Here is an 8,547-nt window from a genome sequence, read left to right on the forward strand (position 1 = left end):
TTCAAATGGCAGTCGGGGACCTTCTCGTCATGCGCCGTTCTTACTACTACCCAGGACGACGAGAAGGTAGTAAGAACGGCGCACGACGAGAAGGTCCCTGGATACCGTTCTTGGCAATGGTTTTCAAATGGCAGCCAGAGACCTTCTCGTGCGTTCCTGAGTAGCAGTAACAATGGCACACGGCGAAAAGGTCCCTGGATACCGTTCTTGGCAATGGTTTTCAAATGGCAGCCAGAGACCTTCTCGTGCGTTCCTGAGTAGCAGTAACAATGGCACACGGCGAAAAGGTCCCTGGTTTTCATTCTTGACAATGGTTTTCGAATGGCAGCCAGAGACCTTCTCGTGCGTTCCTGAGTAGCAGTAACAATGGCACACGACGAAAAGGTCCCTGGTTTTCATTCTTGACAATGGTTTTCAAATGGCGGCCGGTGACCTTCCCGTCGTGTGTTGCTAGGTACAAGCTCCTCTGAAGATGCTAAGCAAACTATGGTGAGGTCCACGTTATAATGACAGTGTTTGATTAGCAATGGTATTGCTATCCTTGTCTATCATTCAACAAAGCGGATAGCGCTATCTCTTTCTCGCTTTCCTCTGTTGGCAGATCGTCTTTTAACAATGTAAATTCAATAATTAATTAACAAAATATTTCATCTTGAATTAGGAAAATTCATTATAAAATAGTTGAAAAATATAATTTCTTGCTTAATAAAAAATAATTTATTATTTTAAACAAGAATGAACAGTTAATATTACATCAATAAACCTGTATCAGCTACCGTCTTTTGAAGGCATTGACAAGACAGAGGATCGGCAACGGTATTCCCGTATCTATCTCCACTGCCATTATAACGTGGACCACACTATAGCATACATTGTATTCTAGGTACATTGAATAGCCCTGTTGACAGTTAAGGGTTTGAAATATGGAAGAAATGGGACAGCCAATAGAAAGCCAAGTATAATGATTGCAATTGAAATTTATTTGGCAAAAATCATCCATACATGGAAACCTTAATCAGATTATTACAAACTGATTTATACAGAATTACCTGAACTCTTAATTGGATTATTTTTTTTTTGAGACAGGACTAGTTTTGGGTATTTAAAAAATTCATAAATGTAGCACTAGAAAAACAACATTAACTTTCCATAAAAATTTATAAAACTACTAGCCGTCAGGCTCGCTTCGCTCGCCATATCCGTCTAGCCAGGGGGCTCCGCCCCCTGGACCCCCGACTGGATTGTCCAAGAATGATAACAGCAGGCTCGCTTCGCTCGCCTGCATTTTTCATTATTTGAGCATTTTTATCATAATGCTGGACGATCCAGTCGGGGATCCAGACTAAACGTCTGGCTAAACGGATATGGCGAGCGAAGCGAGCCTGACTGCTAGTAATATAATATTCCCAGGATTGAAGTAGCAGTGCCCAATCAATTTTTTCGCGATAAATGCATTTAAATCTTCAACTTGGTGCCAACCTAACAAAGTCAACTCAACTTAATGCCAACCTGACAAAATTATTAATTTAGTTGCCAGTTAACAACTGTTTCGAAGAGGTACTCTATCTAGATTATAGTTCTATAGTAACATATGATATGGAAATTTCAATTATAATTAAGAGATTGGGAGAAGAAGAATATACATGCTAAAAGACGAACTTTAAACCCTTTAAAACAACCCTTAGAGTTAAAATATTGCCAAAAGATTTCTTAGTGCGCCTCTAAAGGGCCAACTGAACATACCTACCAAATTTGAACGTTTTTGGTCCGGTAGATTTTTAGTTATGCGAGTGAGTGAGTGAGTGAGTGAGTGAGTGCCATTTCGCTTTTATATATATAGAAGATAATCCATGCGAATGCTATTATATCCTCGGAAGATTTCTATAAATTCATACAGAATTTTGTTCAAATCAATGATTGAAATGAAAGATTAAAGGAATATTTTTGAATTGTAACATTAACTTTCCATAAAATTGTTAACACTATAATCCATATTTCAATGCTATTAAATTCTATGAATTCTGGATACCGCATTTTCATTAGATTAAATGATTGAAATGAACAATAGAAGGAATCAATTTTATTCATTCTCATTCTATAATCATACGATGATTATATCGTAGCCATAATTATGTGTCCCAAGGAAAGGATTATCATTTTGAAGAAATGTTTAAAATTTAGATAATTAATTATACTAAACCGACAAAACCATCATTATTTTTACCCTCAATGAATCATTTCAGTCATAAAATATATAAAGTAAATTGGGCTAAGTCATTACCAACAAAAACCCAAGAAATATTACAATGAGTATTTTTTTAATAATTCAGTTGTAACTATAGTGTGGTCCAGGATATAATGGCATTGGAGAAAGATAGGAGAACAACTCTGCCGATTCTCTGCCTTGTCAATGCCTTCTACAGACGGTAGCTGATACAGGTTTATTGATGTGATATCAACTGTTCATTCTTGTTTAAAATAATCGATTATATATTTTATTCGTCAAGGAAATATATTTTTCAATGATATATTTTCATGATTGAGATGAAATATTTCCTTAATTCTTCATTGTTAAAAAACGATCTGGCAACGTTGTATCACCATCTGTTTTGTCGAATGATTGACACAGTGTTAGCAACACAAACGTTAATTAAATTGATTAAAAACCTGGATTTCAAGTCATTACCAACGAAAACCAAAAACGCATATTTTTTACAATTAGTTCTCTGTTTTTAATTGAGTTGTAACCGAGTTTTATAATTGGAAAAGCACTTCTAGCAGCAGGTCAGTTACTTGTTAACGGTCGTTAAAAAGCGAACAGCAATGCCAACTTAATCGCCACCGCCAGAAAACAGAAAATAACGAAGAATAAACGCTGGCGAACTGCCTGCTGATTGATGGAAAATCCTGTGTCGGAGAGAGAAAGAGAGAAAGAGTGAGAGTGAGAGCAAGAGAAGCAAAAGAGTAACAACCAATAAAGCTATCACCGATTCCTTTCATCTTTGCTTTTCGCTCTGGCTTGTGTGTTTATGTTCCAAAAAATCATTTCGACAATAAGGTATTTTGAGCAACTCTGACGTCATCGACTGATACTGCATGGGGAAGCTGACACTCTGACCACTGAAATCTACAAGAATAATTCTTATAAATTATAATAATAATTTATTATAAATTCTTATAATAATAATAAAATATTTACTCTTTTCAACTCAACTCTATCTTATTCAATTGATGTCTAAGAATCATCTTTATTTATTTATTTACCAAAAACAAAATACAAAAAAGCTTTACAAAAAAATAATAAATTGAAATAATTAAAAATCAAATTTGAAATAATTCTTCAGAATCAATAAGAATTGTCTGAAATCGAAAAGGATTGTCCAAGATCCAGAAGAATCAACAACATTTCTCTATCTTACTGAATTGATAGGAATAATTCATTAGAGCCCCATAGAATGTAGAAGAGTTACATCAAAAAATCACTTCCCTTATATGGGCAACTTGATTCAAATAAAAACATATATAAAAACTTTTACTGCCTTTTATTAAAAACTTTAATTTAAAATATTGTTTTTATTTGAGTTATATTAAATATTAAATAATTCTACAGATGGAAATTACTGAGATATTGCAATAATTATTCAAATGCTAATGACTTAATTATTATTATTAAACGAAAATCCAAATTAAATGCTGTAGTTTACCCCGAATATTTCTGCTACTGCAAATATTGACAACAGGGTAAACAGCTAGATGGAAATTCGACGAGCGCTACTATTCATAAATTATGTGTCAGCCCGGGAATCGAACCCAGTACCTCCTAATTGCCGGTCAGGAATGCTTACCCTTACGTGTAAGAGAGAACATTTCTGTTGTCAATATTTGCAGTAGCAGAAGTCTTCGGGGTGAATTACAGCATTTTATTTGGATTTTTGTTTAATAATAATTATTATCAAATAATTAGCCGGTAAGATAGCCGAGTTGACTAAGGGATAGCACCCAAAAAATGTTGTTTTGTTTAGAATCAACAATAATTTTATTACAAAATTAGCTCTACTGAGCAGAGATACATACATTTCTTACAAAATTATGTATAATACATAATACAAAACTAAACTAGATTGTAAAACAAAAAAAGACAAATTGAAATCATTGCATAATATTAAGAAATTAAAAGTATCAACAATGATGATTGGCATAGTGAGGTCCATGTTATAATGGCAGTGGAGAAGGATAGGAGAGCATAGGTTGCCGATTCTCTTCCTTGCCACTGCCTTCTATAGAGGATAGCTAATAACGGTACATCTGATGTAATATTGATTGTTAAATAACCAATTATATTTTTGAATGATTAAATGAAAGATTCGCATAATTGAGATAAAATATTTTATATAATTAATTGATTATGTTTCTATTGTTGAAAACGATGCGGAGCTAGGAAAGGATAGCACTATCTGTTTTGTCGAATGATAGACAAGGATAGCAGCACCAATGTTAGTCAAATACTGCCATTATAACGTGGACCTCACTATAGGTACATTTTTTAAAGGTACTTTTATACCTGAGTTTGTTTAAACATAAACATGCTTATCAAAATTCTGTAATAACTAACCAATTGTGATAATAATGGAAACATTTTTGGGACGAACTGAGTTGAAAATATATTATGCCAAGAAATACTGAAATCTTTGGTATTGCTTAGTAAAGCTTGATCAAAAAATAAATTTCCTAAGAATTAGTCTCTTTATACGAGACTAATAATAATTATACCGGGTGAATCAAAATAGTTATTTGTGCAACTAGTGCGCAAAGTGACAGTTTGCTGCACCGAAAGAAACGTTTACGCCCGAGCCGTAGGCGAGGGCGGAATGGTTTCTTGAGTGCAGCAGAGGAACTTTGCGCACGTATTTCACATTAAGTTTTTCCTACAGTTACCATTGAATATGAAAAGTGGGTAATTATGGGTAAAATTGCCTGAAATCCATCAAATAACTTAGTAGTGTTTGAATGGCGAGGCGGCTGTGTGGTGTGTGCTGTGGTGGCACTGTGCTGTTGCTGTCCTCGTTATATATAATAGTAATAATTAGCGCGTTGTGCTTCGTTGCACCTCTGCTCACTATAGCAGCCCAGTCACTGTTACCAACTTCATTTTGATTTTGCTGCACTGTTGCTCCATATAACCTACTAAGTATTTTGCGTTGCCATGTTGCAAATCTGGAGTGCAGAAAAATTTTTCCCGCACTAGAGCGGAAAAGTGATTCTTTGCGTTCTGTAATCAGTGCAGCAATGGCCACTTTCCAACGTAACTGTAGGAAAAAGACTTTCAACTTCGAAAATTCATATAAATCTTATTAAACAAGGTACAGAGCTGGTTTTGGTGTTTTAAAGAAAAACACTTCAAGTTTTTTTACCTTAAACCACAGACAAAATAAGTAATATTAACTTTCTCAATGCTTAAACTAAAGATGTTCTATGTGACTTCCGTTGGTTATCCTGCAGAAATCCCATCGATCGTCGATTTCTTCCCAGACTCGCACCAGCATTTTAGGTGTAACTTGCTCAACAGCAGCGCAAATCAATGCTCTAAGTTCAGGTAGAGTGGCTGGCAAAGGAGGTACATACACCATTTATGAAACTCCTCAAGAAAAAAACCAGCGGTGTAAGTCTGGGAAACGAGGGGACCATGTAATTGGCGCATTACGGTCAACCTACTGATTTGGAAAACGGTCAAGAAGAAAATCCTGGACGTCAGTCAGTGTGGTGGTGCGCCATCTTGCATAAAAAAAATCGTTCTCGGTCATCCTCATCGATCTGTGGTATCAAACATTTTTGCAACATATCATATCAAGGTACATTATGTCGTTTTACAAACCAAAACACACAGCTAGCATGCTCGGGTCCAGTGAAGACAGCCATCTTGAACGTGACTGCCGCTAGCGCTTGTGCGCGGCGACCGGACTACGCGAGTCAAAACTTGGAGTTTTTTCCTTTAAAACAACACCAAAACCAGCTCTGTACCTTGTTTAATAAGATTTATACGAATTTTCAAAGTTGTAAGGTCCTTTATGAATCACCCGGTATAAGTTATACTTGACGGGATGTTGGTGTCGTGCATTCTGTTCTAAACTGTTGTAAACATAAAAATTAATTTGATAGAAAATTATTTTCCTACAGTTACGTTGAAAAGTGGCCATTGCTGCACTGATTACAGAACGCAAAGAATCACTTTTCCGCTCTAGTGCGGGAAAAATTTTTCTGCACTCCAGATTTGCAACATGGCAACGCAAAATACTTAGTAGGTTATATGGAGCAACAGTGCAGCAAAATCAAAATGAAGTTGGTAACAGTGACTGGGCTGCTATAGTGAGCAGAGGTGCAACCAAGCACAACGCGCTAATTATTACATTATATATTATAACCAAGGACAACATTTTTATTCAATTTGACAATAAATTAAGGCTTTTATCAATAATAAAATTACACAGAAAAACATTTGATGCATTTCAGGCAATTTTACCCATAATTACCCACTTTTCATATTCAATGGTAACTGTAGGAAAAACTTAATGTGAAATACGTGCGCAAAGTACCTCTGCTGCACTCAAGAAACCATTCCGTGGCATCTATTAAGAAATCAGTGGCATCTATTAATATATAAATCTTTTATTAATTATATTAATATATATATATATAATATTAATAAATAAATCTTTCTACTAAATATATTAATATATATATATATATATATAATATTAATAAATAAATCTATTATTATATAACAATGATATAATTATAAGAAATTTAGAAACGTAAACGTTTCTTTCGGTGCAGCAAACTGTCACTTTGCGCACTAGTTGCACAAATAACTATTGTCATGTCACTTTTCCGTTAATCTGTGGTAAACTTGAAACGCTGATAGAACGATTAAAACAAAAAAAAAACATTGTATGATAAGAGTAACAAACAGATTTTAGAATGGATTTTTTGAAAACAAAATCCATACGATAGATAAATGAAAATATAATTATATCCAAGTACCCTTTATAAAATGATTACAAAAACATTGTATAATAGGAGTGATAAACAGATTTTAGAATGGATTTCTTGAAAACAAATCCATACCTACTGTAGATAAATGAAAATATATATCTAAGTACCCTTTATAAAATGATTACAAAAAACATTGTATAATAGGAGTGATAAACAGATTTTAGAATGGATTTCTTGAAAACAAAACCCATACGGTAGATAGATGAAAATAAAAATCCAAGTACCCTTTATAAAATTATTAAGTCATTTATAAGTAATATCAAGACTTAATAATAGCATTATATAGTCGAAGCTTTTTGTGACTAAATAATTTTAACCCTTCCACTACCAAGCGGGGTAATTGGACTACCCCAACCCACATTTTCCCCATTTTTTTGTAGATAATGTTGTTGTATTTCATTGAAACCTTGAGTACTTGTTAAAAACATATCACTTCAGTTGTTTTTTCTCATAAAATCATTTCATTCCTCTTATTTTTTCAATTATTAGCAGATTTATCCTTGGGGTAACTCTATTACCCCGCTTGGTATTCCATGTCATGCAATTTTTTGGTATATTCCATCCATTATCGGAATGCATAAGATATAAATTCAATGTCCAATTATCATTTTTTCGCCAAACCTGATTCATAATGATCACTTGAAATCTAAATTTGAAAAAAATTGCTTCTCTATAGCCATAATTTAATTATTTGACAACATTTCCCCTACATCTATTTGATAGAATGCTCAATTTTTTTGTCCTGTCAGTTTTTGATTGAAAACATATTTTTCAACAAAAGAAATTTTTTTTAATTATATTAAAAGCTTTTGTAATGCATTTCATAGATGAATTAATGGAAAAAATATAGAATAAAGATATAAAACAGAAATATTGTTGGGGTGACCCAGTTACCCCAGTTGGTATTCCGTGTATGTGAAGAAGGTTGGTAGTCCAAGGGTTAAAAATGGTACTCAGATTTCGATTTTCATTTATATCAAATCAAATCAAGTTTTATTGTTCACATCGGCACACATCAATTAACTCTCTGTTGCATATCCATACTTTTTCACTGTTAAAATTAAACTTGAATTTTAAAAAAACACTTTTGAAGTGGAAATGCACTTACTTTTGTAGTGACGATCGTTTCGACCTGTTGTTGGTCATCATCAGACTGAGGGAATTTACTCAGAATTTATTCACCACCTTCATCCCTTACCACACATAGCCTTGTCATCTGAGTAAATTCCCACATTCTGATGATGACCAACAACAGGTCGAAACGATCGTCACTACAAAAGTAAGTGCATTTCCACTTCAAAAGTGTTTTTTAAAATTCAAATCAAATAATTATAGACTACATTGGAAAGCAGCAAAATACAAAATGAAAATATTCCAAAAAAATGTAAGAGTAGTCCAGACGATAGTTAAGGAGTAATATCGGGTACCGATCTTCGCTCTGGAGTACAAAAGCATAAAAAATTTATTACGAAAGAAGAAATTATAATAACATTCATA

The sequence above is a fragment of the Nilaparvata lugens genome, chromosome 4 (assembly GCF_014356525.2).
Source record: "Nilaparvata lugens isolate BPH chromosome 4, ASM1435652v1, whole genome shotgun sequence".
NCBI lineage: Eukaryota > Metazoa > Arthropoda > Insecta > Hemiptera > Delphacidae > Nilaparvata > Nilaparvata lugens.